At 42.8% G+C, this 12,508-nt stretch overlaps 1 pseudogene; it reads left to right on the forward strand.

The window, feature by feature from the left end:
* The window catches only part of LOC101570813, a 105,829-nt pseudogene extending 100,570 nt beyond the window's left edge, over positions 1–5,259 (forward strand).
* The last annotated feature ends 7,249 nt before the right edge of the window (positions 5,260–12,508 follow it).

The following is a 12,508-nucleotide window of genomic DNA, read 5'->3' on the forward strand; positions in this document are numbered from 1 at the left end:
CTAAATCTAAAATTTTCACTGGAGAAATACAGACTGACCATCCCTACTGAGAAAATCTAAAAGCACCACCACTTTCAAAGACGTTTTGGATTTTAGAGCATTTCAGTGTTGAAGGTCTATGGAAATGTTACAACATCTGAAAAACACTGAAATCTGAAACACTTCTGGTCCAAAGCATTTCACAGTAAGGTATGCTCAACCTGTATCAGTAAATATTTTTATAAAAGCTTGTTGCTGGAGCCGATATATAAAAAGAAGTATTTGTTCACTGTTTAATTTGTCATATAGATAATATAACTGAACTATTATAAAATATTTCATATCTACCTCTATCTACCTCCAAATGGTTAAAATGAAGAAATTTTAAAATCCCAAATTTGTAAAACTCTTTAATACACTTAGGGAAAGGAAAAACACACCTTGCTACATAGTGAGAATAGAATTACTTAGCTATTCATTGGTTTTAAATATATATTTTCTGCTTTCAACTTACTCACAACTTACTCAACCCTAACTATAAGTAAATTATGAAACTGAAGTTTATATATACACCCAGTGACTTTCAGAGTATGGGGTGCCCTCCGGATGATCAAGCGGGAACATGAAAATGTAGCACAGCAGAGCTCCAGGAAGGCACACATAGCCATTCAGCACTTAGGAAGAGTTCCTACACAGTCTGTGTTTTGTAATACCAATCATAACCAGGTTATAGCTATTGCAACATTACAAAACTTCTAGTTTAAGTTTTTATGCTGTAGAGACCATATTAAGAGTTAAATTGCCAAAAAGATTAGAAATCCCTAATTTAGAGTCTTGACTGACATAAAAAGAAAGGTGAAATAGTCCAGTGCTCCTCTTAATATGCTTCTAGGAAAAAAATATTTTGGTGGTCAGTTAGACAAATCATTCAGAAGTACTTTTGTCAATCATGCACTGTTAGCCTCATAGTTAATGCTAAATGTGGTAACTGGATGCTAACTTGCCAGTTTAGAAAACTACAAGATTAGCAATGGGAAGATAAATTAAACGATAATTTAAGTACAATTAAGTACAACATTATTGTACTTAAAAGGGAAGGATTAGGAAAAAGTACAAAACCAGTCATTGCTTATGCTAAAAAAATTTAGAAAAAGCTTCACCTTGATGCTTTTGTGTTTCTACCACTCAGTGTCCTTTCCTCTACCTACTCTACTGATGCCACCATTGCCTTCTCATGTTTCCTCCTCTCCTTGAATCCTTGCAAAAGACAACCTATAAGGAACAACAGTTATATAGCAAAATATTGGTTCATAAAATAAAATCCTCATTGAACTTTAAAAATTAAGAAAATAAACTACCAATAACATAGTTGCTTAGATGCAGATATCAGCATACTGAGTTAGTCAAGGTGAAAATTTTTCACATTAACTCCTATTTTCAAATATCTGGTGGAAATTCTTAGTACAATCTGCGCAGTCATCCTGTATACATACTTGCCTATTTTTCCCCAGACTTTTTCCCCTAATTCCCAATTTTTAAAAATTTTTCCATAATTTTATTGAGAAACAAATAGCAATGAGACAGTTTCAAACCAAATTGGTAGGACAGTTTCAATAATTAACACATTGCATACATTCTTCCTAGTGACTAATTGCTGTACAAGATGCGGACATGATATCCTATTTACAAACACTATTAGAACAAATTCCTCTATTCATTAAGAGAGTATAACTATATATCTATCCTAATCATTTTGAATACACAGATACAAAATGGATATTCATCTATATCCTCTTTTTTGTTTAGTTCCGTTATTTGAATATTATAGGTGTGTTAACTCAGCAAAATATTCTAAAAGAGTCCAGTAGTCCATAATAGTATTGGGTCTTCCGCTTCACTGTCAATGTCAGAAATTGTTGACCTGAGTCCCCTACAGCTCAACATAACAGCATGGCTTTTCTTCTTATACTTTGTTTTTATACTTTTCGGCTGGATGGTTAAGATCAAGTAAAGCAGGACCTATGCAACAAGAATTGCAGCTTTTGGGTTTGATAAGGTCAGACAAATCCCCTCAAGATTTATCCTGAGAGCCTTTACCTCAGATTGTAGAACCTTTGTCAGTGCAGCCATGTGGATGTGTAATGGCCCTTGCTTGGTCAATGTGCTCTCTGTGAAAGCCTGAGAGAATGTTTTCTCTCCATGTGACTCTCCTTAGACACACTCTACATCATCGATTACTTTCCTCTTTGGCCCCATAATCTCCTTGATCAGAAAATTTGGGACACTGCTGAGTTACATGATGTTACAGTACAAGTTCTCATATGTCCTGAGTCTTAATTGATCCTGGAAGGCTAGGGCCAAAATGTTGGCTTTCCTTGCAGCCCTCCTTTTTCTCTAATTTTGGTCTGCAAACTTAGGTTGTTAAACCTCCAGAAGAGAAACTTATTGTTATTAGCATACAACCTAGGCAGCTAAGCTTAACCTCACTATCTGTCTGAATATCAAACATCTTAGGCATAACAAAAATACCATGCTTAAATGTCTGTCGTCTTGATCTTCTATTTGTGTATCATTTCTAATGCCATATCAATAATTACTATGCTCTTTTCTATATTAAATATAATTTTTTATTGTTGGAGAAATGAGTGGTGGTGAAGCAGAGATGGTTGTGTTAGTCTGTCCTTGTTCACTCTGTCTAGAGAAACAACATTGTACACTTTGTCTTTCATGCCTATGTTTTAAAAGACACTCTTAAAAATTAGGGAATAGAAATAAATTCTGTTATGATTTTCTTAATGTTTTTTGCCTTTTTTGCAACCTACTTATTTATGCATAAATTTCAAAAAGGTAAGAGAAGAATAAAAAAAGATGTTTCATTACAAGGCATTGCGGCCAACTTTGTGTCACATGTCCACGAGTTGGAGGTCCTTGTGGGAGCCCAGAGCAGCTTTACTACCCTGCAAGCATGGCTGGGACCCTGGGCCAGGGTGGAACCTGAGGGGCCGGGGCCCCACTGGGCCTGGGTAGAGCAGTCCCTGGAAGTCTCAGGCTGCTCAACTCTGTGTCCCTGGGCCTCACACACCACAGGCAGTGAGATGGACCTGCCAGCGCTGGCTCCCCAGAGCCAGAGGAAACTGTTAGAAAGCAATCCAGGATGCCAAACACCAAAATACACAGAAGTGGGAGAACATTTACAGCATATCATCCCTGATACATGGCATGTTCCATGGCATGTGGTGGTAGAGCATGCAAGTATGAGAACCCAACCCACTGGAGTGAGCAAGAACAAGCCATTAAGGGGCTTAACTAGTCTTGGGTCACTCACAGTATCCTAGGAATGGCTCACCCATCCTCCAAGCTCCTCCAGAAGTACCACATAATTGACTAGTGGCATAAAAACAATCATCAATCTGAGGCAACCTGATGAACATACTAGGTATGTAAACTCTCTGAAGCAAGAAAGTGACTTCATGTACCTTCTTGAAGTATTCAGAGAGGCTGCCATTTATTTCTATGATTTCAGGTGGAAGGATTATGCTGTAGCATCTCTCACTGCCATCATAGATATGGTGAAAGTAATGACATTTGCCTTACAGGAAGGAAAAGTAGCTATCCACTGTCATGCAGGACTTGGCTGAACAGGTGTTCTAACTGTGTTATTTAGTGTTTGCACCAAGAATGACTGCAAATCAAGCAATTGTATTTCTGCAGGCAAAGTGACCCCATTCCATACAAACCAGAGGGTATCTTCTCTGTGTATGGGAATTCACTGTTTCTCAAACCTCTCCACAGTATCTTCTCTTGCTGTGACACAAAAGCACATGCTGTCACTTTAGCCCAATACTTAATTCACCAGCACCATCTACTTCATGATTCTGAGGCATGACTTCTAAGATACATGCCAAAAATCATTCACCTAGTTTGCAAATTGCTACTGCACTTGGCTGAGAATAGGCAGTTGTGGTAAAGGATGGATTAGAAGGGTCTGGACTCTGCTGAAATTGAAAAGACTGTCTCTGAGATGGTCAGAATGTGCCTGGATAAAGAGTCACTGAGGCACAATAGTCACATAGCTGACCCATTTAATTCTACTGAAGTGGCTACAGCCGTTGAGTATCAAGATGCGATTCTTTCCAACGATTAAGAGTTTGACCCTCTTTGGAAGTGTTGAATGCCTTCAGCCCCTGAATCGTCTGAGGAAGCAACTGAAATACAGTGACTTGGACCTGAAGAGAGCAGACACTCTCTTTGAGCAAGGTAGACTCCATGGACAATGTCTGTCCAGGACTTACTGGGTCACAAGGTCCAGCAGCAGAGGCCCAGCAGCCACTGATACAACGCACTATCTCCAGCTCTGGATCTCAGTAAGGAAGCGTTGGTTCACAGTACATTTTCTTTTTGGAACCAGCCTAAGTGTGGTGACTTAGCAGTACAGAAAGATGCATCACCCTTTTGCCAAAGGAGGGACACTGAGAAGGCAATACAATGGAGTTGAACCTTCTCTGTGGGTGTTTTATGCTCACACAACCTCAGGGAACCCCATTACACCCACCATTACAAAATTATCCAATAACTCAGATCCCTTGCACCAGCAAGTGGCCCACTGTCAGTGTGAGCCTCATGGTGGCTGAAACTGAGGCTCTGGCATGGAAGAGGGCCGGAATCACTGCAGAACTCTGGACTGTGAATCCAGTCAAAGGCACAAGTGCTGGTTGGACCTGATATCCAGAACCGCAAACATCTTTCTGAAGCAGTGCCACACAGCAATTTGCAGTCTGAACCAAGTATAGAAGCAAGGAGAATACTGGCAGCCAAAGCCCTGCAAAGTTAAATGAGTTTGTAGCAAAGGAAGAAGTGGAAAAGAAGGTAGAAATGTGGTAGATATATTAATTATTTTATTGTATCTAAGCAGGAAATAAGTTATGTCACAGCAAAAATACATTACATTTTTTCAAAATTATTTGTTACAAAATTGTAAAGATATATTTATATCATAGTCTGAAAGTTAAGGAGTCTCATCTGTGACAATTTTATTTTACAGAATGAAATGACACAGCATAATGGTATTGTTTCATTTTAATATCCTTGTGAATGAAAGCACATGGAACTATCCTTGGTCTGAACAAGACATTGATATTGGTAGTTTTTTGTTGTTGTTTTTTCTTGCTAGCTGGGTTCGTGGGCTGCAACCAGCCTACAGAAGATGACATCAGGAAGCAGACGGAGCCATCACTGATCCAGTGCCTGGCACAGGGAACCTCACTGAGAAGCACTGTCTGAGAAACATAAAAGATTTCCCAGAACTCCTTGGTGCCAGTGTTCAGTGAGCTCCTATCTCTCAGCCTCCTCTCCCTCAGACTTGCTGGTCTCAGTCTGACAGGACCACCATCAGGGCTCAGCAAAGCAAATGGGAGACCACCAGCCACCTTAGTGATGTTACTTTTCTATGAGAGGAGGCCTTTGAGGTCCATTTTGTGGCTTTGAATTAATGTATGAAAACAAGCCTTTAATTGAAATACTCTTTTTTTCCTGGATTTTATTTTTGGTCTTTGACTTTAAAAAATCCAGTTCTGCAAAAAACTAAAATGAACATTATTTGAATAATATGATATCACCTATACCTATGTTGGGCACTTACACATGTATTATTTTGTGTGATTTTCACACCAGGCCTGGGAGGAACATGATACCATTCACTTATAGATTCATTGTTCACCTTATAAGTTCAGCATTATAGATGAGACTAAGGATCACAGAGAAAAAATAACTTGCTGAAGATCACAGGACTTGTGTCGATCAGAGCCAGTACACATACAGTTTTTGTTTACATTGTCGCCTTAGGTGCTCAACTCATTGGAAAATTTCAGGAAGCATTGTAGTTAATTATTTGCCCACAGTGTTTTTTGTTTGTTTGTTTGTTTGTTTGTTTAGTTTAGTTTACTTTCTCTGTTTTTTTGTTAGTTTCTTCTGTTTTTTAGTTGTCTCCTTAGCCACACTACATTGCATCCAAAGTGACCCTGTTATATACATGACCTGTGAAGGAATGCAGATGACTGGGAAGCATTGACTTATTTATAAAATCATAAAGAGAAACAGTACAGGAGAGCAGGAGGTCCTTGGCACAGGAGACAGAGTGCGACTGCTTGGGCAGAGTGCCTTAGCTGCCATTTCCGACCTTTGGGATCCCAGGCACGTTATTTCCTCTGTCTTGCTTTTATCTGTGAGGAACCTCCCAGCAGGGCTATAAAAGCTAAGACATAACTCATGTATTCTATTTTATGCTTTGGTGTAAGCATTCTGCATATACTGAGTGGGTGAATGAATGAATGGAAAGACTCACAGCATTTGAACACTGTGGAGTACTATGATGTCCCTGCCAGAGTCCTGTGGGTAGTGTCTGCACAGGGCTCAGAGTTAGGGACTCTAAGGAAACCAATTCAGTGTGGTGTATGAAGAGCGACTCACAAAATGTAGTGGAAAGTCTGTGATGAATCTGAGGGTTCTCTCTGAAGTTTCAGCACTAACAGTAGAGTAACCTGAATAATCTGTACAAGGTCTCTGGGGAGTGGTCTCAGAGCTGACTGGAGGTCTTTAAAGGCAGTGAGAGATCTCTGGGGAGTGGAAGGTCTTTGTGCCAACTGAGAAGTTTCTGTTGGGCCGGTCTATGCATCTGTTACTGACAGAGCGAGGTCTCCATATATATCTCTAGTTTGTGACTAAGAGCTCTGAGAGGTCTCTGATTGAGGACATTGGGGTGCCTGTGAAATCTGGTGAGTTTCGGGAATGGAGCTGCTGAAGCTGGAATTGAGCCTGTGTGAGAGGCAGGATAAGGCCTCACTGCCTAAAGCAGACAAGTTACCTCAGGCTGGGGAAAAAACATCCTAACTGGACAATGAAGGCTATTAGCCACTATGCAAACTTGTGTCTTTCAACTTTGTAAAGGTATAAATAAAGACCTTTACTGTTTACTGGGGAGTCGTTTTGCCAACCATACTCTGGCTACCATCTAACCCAGCTCTTGGCTTTTTGTCTATCTTCCTCATTCTGCATGGGTGCAACAGATCACAATAAAAGACCAACTAGTGGGGACTTGGGAAGATTCTGTGTGCCATCTAGAGGCTGGAATAGCAGTCAGGGGAAGAAAGGGTCTCTGTTGGGGTGAAATAAGAACTCAGAGGTATGTGAGGGCCTGTGGGAAGACTTGTAGATCTCATTGTACAACCTACACACACATATATGGTGATGAGCTTTCTCTGTGAGCTGCCTCTGTAGGAGATCTGAGGTGTCTCTGGATGTCTGCACTGCAGGCCTCATGGCCCCTTGGGGAGACTGAACATCAGGAGAACAGAGGAGCTTGCTATTTCCTTGTTCCACCTGATTCATCTGGCCTAGCCAGCTTATGGAACTACTGCTGTCAGAAGCCATGGGGCTGTGTCCAGCACCTCTATATTTCAGAATCACTTTAGGACCCAGAAGCACCCAGGCATAGGTACATCTATGGTCATGGTTCCCACTGGGAACAAGGCTATTCTATGCCAGAGGGCACAGCCCATCCTGCCAGCAATGGCACCTCGCATGGCAGGCTCCACACTGGGTACCAACACAGGCATCCAAGTCCCTGGGAAAGGATTTGGCTTCAGGGCCCCAGTTGGACTCCAGGGTTGGGTGCCTACTTCTGCCTCCATCCGAGGTAACATCAACTACCACAGGTGGGGACAGGGCTCATTCCCTTGTCTGGGTAAGCTGTGCTTGCTGAATGACACTCGAGCCCAGGATTGAGGACTTAGCCGCTGTGCGTGTGCTACCATATGTGCCACATAGCACAGGAAATGCTCTTGGGGAAATGGCTTCTCCTCTCCCTGCCTCTTGAGCCCAGCTGGTTTTGCATGAGGCCACGGGGCCCACAGGAAGGGAAAACCACGTTAGAAACAGTGAGGACACACCGACTCCTCCTGCACCATCCCTGCTCACAGACAATTGGTCAGGCACTACCAAACTTTATGTGGTATAAATCTGTCTCCTGAATCTGGGATAAACAGCACTGGGAGCCAGGCAAGCCTGGCTGTGTGACTCCAGGACAGCCTCTCAACCTTTCACGGGCCCCCCAACTATAGGCACAGTCCTGGGGCTACACATGTGTGGAAACGTTGCCAGCCTCTGAGTTCTTGTCCACTCTTTTCCACCCACTGTCAGTTCATCCTCTGTGAAGGAGGTGAACATATGCAAGGATACTCAAGGGACTGATAACAAGTTGATCATCAGGAGCAAGCTCTGCTCCTTCTCAAACCTGGTCCTCTGTGCAGGAGTTAAAATTGCTTTCTCTGGAACTGGGATCTGGATAAGGTAGGGCTCTGGGGTGGGGCAAGAAGGAGCCACTTAGGCCTTGATGTCACCTCCAATCTGCTGGTAGACAGCAGTAGAGCCTTGGGATCACCCTGTCCCCTGCACAATTCAAACATGCCTGGCACCCCTCTGCTCCCACCTTGGCTCTAGCCTTTTGTTTTCTCCCACACCCCTCTGTGTCCCCAGGGACTGAGTCAGTTACTGGGCTTCACATCCCTGTTCATTGCCCAGAACACTGACTGGGGCTGAGCATGTGAGATGGACAAGGACAAATCAGCCATGAGCAGGGCCTCCCTCACATGGCTGGGTTTTCCGCCCTCACTGCTGCTCTAGAGATCCAGGCCCTGGCAGGGGACTCTGAGCTTTCTGTCAAACCGGAATCAAGAAGGCTGTTTCTGTCCTTGCCTTTGCTAGGTTGAGGAGCGGCTTCCTTGAGGTGGCATCTGCCACCCTTTTGGGACTGGTGGATCTACATGGCTCCACCCTTGCTGGAACTGTGGGGAGTTTTCAGCCTAAGATGTTTCTAGGCCTCTGGTTCCTGCAGCTGCCTTAAGGCAGAGGGAGCAGTGGAACAGGGTTGAACCAGAGCCCAAGGTGGGCTAATAGTTGGGTTTCCTTGGCTGTCTTTTAGAGTTTTCACTTTGTTTCTATAATGATGAAAGCAGGATTCGATGAAGGAACTTGCAGCCTGGTCACCATCCACTATACTCTGTCCCTTTGAGACACCAGTAGCTCAAACTAAGCACAGATCAGACAGATCCATTTCCCTGTTAGCAAGAAAACCAGTTTATTAGGATCCAGTAAATACCACAAATGAACACCATGAGAAAGTCATTTTCCTCCACAATAGCCACTTATTTTCCTGGATGTGGCTTTTCCTACTGAGAACAGGAGATAGGGATTTCTCCGCTATTCAGCCAAGATGCCTCTCCCAAGAGGACAGTTCCTCAGGCAATGATACTGGCCTGGTGCCCTCAGCACAGTGGGCCCACACCCAGAGGGGCTGACTTGGATGTCTTGATGGGAACTGAGGGGTAGTGGAACCTCTGCTCCTGCTGCCCATTGCTGTGCTGTCTAGTTTTCAATGACTCTTGCTACCAGGCTTTCCTCTCCTTCATAGGACAGCTGTGGGACATAGGTGTGGCTACACATCTTGGCATTCTCTTGTGCTCCAAGAGCAAGAAAGCTGGTAGATTGGGTCTTCACGCTTTTCTCATTGTTCTGGTTTAAATTCTGGGCACAAAATACATACTGAAGCAACAATTTGGCTTCCAGAATCTCCCCAACCGCAGTCATGATCAGCTGAGCCTTTTCAGTGTTGTGGTCCACGTTTGGTCTGCTTTGGGTCACCCTCTGGCTCTGGGCAATTCCTGGCATGCCTTTTTGTGGGGGGTCTTCCTATCCTTTGACTTACTAAGGGACCTAGAACAGAGGTTGAGTATACATATATCACACAACAGAGAGCACAAGATTTACATTTATAGCCTAAAATGTGAGTCAACCCAGTACAGTAACCTTTCCTTCCCGGGGTGCCTGGAGATCACTGCCTAAGAGCTCTGTCTGAAGCATTTGTTAAGAGTTGAGATTGGAGCTGGTGAGACAGCTCAGTTGACTAAAGCACCTGCTTAGGCAGGCTCAGGGACCGGGTTTGATCCCAGGCATGCAGTGCCAGCCCCCAGGGCCACCCTGAGAATGGGAATGAAACTCACGGTGGTGGCTTGTGCCTGGAATCCCACTGCTTGGGAGACTGAAAACAGAAGAATCACCATGAGTCTCATCTGTACAGTGAGACCCTGTGGACTCAGTAGTAAATACCTAAAACAAACAAACAAACAAACAAACAAACAAAAAAAGCTGAGATTTGGACTTTTCTCTCCCTGACATTATGACAGAACCCCTCTTTAGATAGGTCTTGTAAAATTCTCTGGGCCCTCAAGGAGTTAACGAAATCAGCCCATACATCACTGAAAAAAGGTGGAAGTTAAGAGAAACACCCTCCCAGGTCATTGGGACATTCCCACTTATGGGAAGTTCACTTTGGAACTCTCTGGAAAACTAACTTCAGCCTCCAAGCTACTTACGTAAAACAAGTAATTGACTGGCAACCACTTTCTCTCTAAGAGGGGCCAGAGAGGAATATCCTCATGTGGGCTTTTTGCAACACTTGGAGGCCCTCAATATTTATTCAATCCAAACACTAGGATCCATCTTGCCCTGGAGATCCCTTCAGGGAAACACATGCTGTTCTGCCCTCAGTTCAGGACTCCATTCCCTTGCTTGCTGTCATGGGCAGAGAGATGGAGAAAGAGAGCATGCTTAGTGAGCTATAGAGTGGGACACATGTTTCATCAGCCGTCTTGCAGATAAAGAAACAGCAAAAGTGAGCAGGAGCCCTCTGGCAATCTCACCATTGGCTGTCTGCTTCTACTTGAAAATAGTTCAAGGATACTGTGTTCCAATTGACTCATGGTGCCATGCCAGGACTAAGGGTGCTCGGATTAGAGGTGAGTTCTACCTATCCTTCCAGAATATAAAACAGAAGAGATAGAAAATTGTTTGCTGTGTGTTGCTTGTAGTTTATTGTCTTTTTCTTTTTCCCTAGCAAGAATGTTGGTCCACTCTCAGGCCCTCAGAAATGCCATTCTGCCATACAGGAAGTCAGCTATGAACTAAAAAATCTACAAAGCATGAGGTAAATAAACCTTCCCTATTTTACTTTTGCGTGTGTTTATATTTTCTAAACAATGAACAAAATGCAAGACCAGCCTGTCTGAAAAGACTTCTCCTTTCAGTGCCTATAGACAATTCTGCCACTCCTTCTTTCATGTTTATTGAAAATGTCTCTTCTACCCATAGCAAACAAGATGTCTGAAATTTGACAAACATAAGTCAGATGTTCTTAATTATATGCATTTTCCAAGTTCCTTTAGCACTGAGTTGTTCAAGTAATAACAGCTTCCAACTAATAATACTTATTTTGGTTGGCATGCTTTTCCTCTCCTTTCAATTGTCAGGAAAGAAAGTTGAACTTTTACAGTGTGAGTTGGTATCACCAAAGGCCACTGAGTTTGAAAGCTGTCATCATGAACCAGGATGGAATTCCCTAAAGATAGCTAGCAACAGAGAGCATTAAAGAACAACCAACTTTGCTAGGAGGCATCATAAGATCTGCCAATAATTTACTCCGGCTGAAAGGCAGGTAGCAAACTTTAAAAGAACTAGTGTCAGGAAGTGAAAATACAAGATTGTTTGCCCTAAAGAAGCAATACAAGCCAATTGATGATCACTATGTGAGCCAAACAGGACCTTTCAGTGGGATGGTTAATATTTTGGAAGACAAGTCTGCATTGAGAATGTCCTGAAGAAAGTTAGAGAAAGTAAATAGGGATTATCATCAACATGCCCTACCATGCTTCTCTATCATTTGCATCATTGCTGTGAAACCATGAGGCCAGGGATAGTAAGACAAGAGATACAACCAGGACATCCATCATCTGATTTACGCAATTTAACTTGTTTTCTGACACAAGATATCTTGGAAGTTGGCTCTTTAGGTAAGATCTCACAAAAGAGGCAATAGCAGAAGACTAAGTATGAAAATGATATTGTTTCAGGGTGGCATGTGCAGCTTGTTGGTGTAATGTGAAGAGACCCCAGTTCAGAGAAGAAGAGAATCCACCAGCCAGATAGTTCAGTGGATTAAAGTGCAGGTTTAGGCAGACAAGGGGGCTTGGGGTTTGATCCCTGGCCTGCTGTGCCAGCTCTACCCTTGGGATGCACTGAGACAGTGATTTACACTGAGCAAGGTGGTTCGCACCTGAAATCCCAGCACTTGAGAGCCTGAAAACAGGAGAACCACAAAGAGTCTGATGTATGTAATGAGACCCTGTTAGACCCAGTTGACCCTGTCCAAAATACAAACAAACAAACAAAAAAAGAAACGAAAACAATTGCAATTCTGCTACACAGCAGTTTGGGTGGTTGTATATGCTGGAGACATCAATTTAACAACATCTGATGAAGCTGACAAAACACTTAATAATACAAATGCATCTCTGAGTACTTAGGAGGAAAAAACTTGTGCCAATGCACAGGAGCAAGCACCTACAGGAGCTCAAAGAGTTTGCTGTCTTGAACTAATACAATGCAAAAATAAAGTGTCATTAAATGGTGAAGATTAAAAGAA

This window comes from Octodon degus, unplaced genomic scaffold, assembly GCF_000260255.1.
Source record: "Octodon degus isolate 3935 unplaced genomic scaffold, OctDeg1.0 scaffold00346, whole genome shotgun sequence".
Classification (NCBI taxonomy): Eukaryota; Metazoa; Chordata; class Mammalia; order Rodentia; family Octodontidae; genus Octodon; species Octodon degus.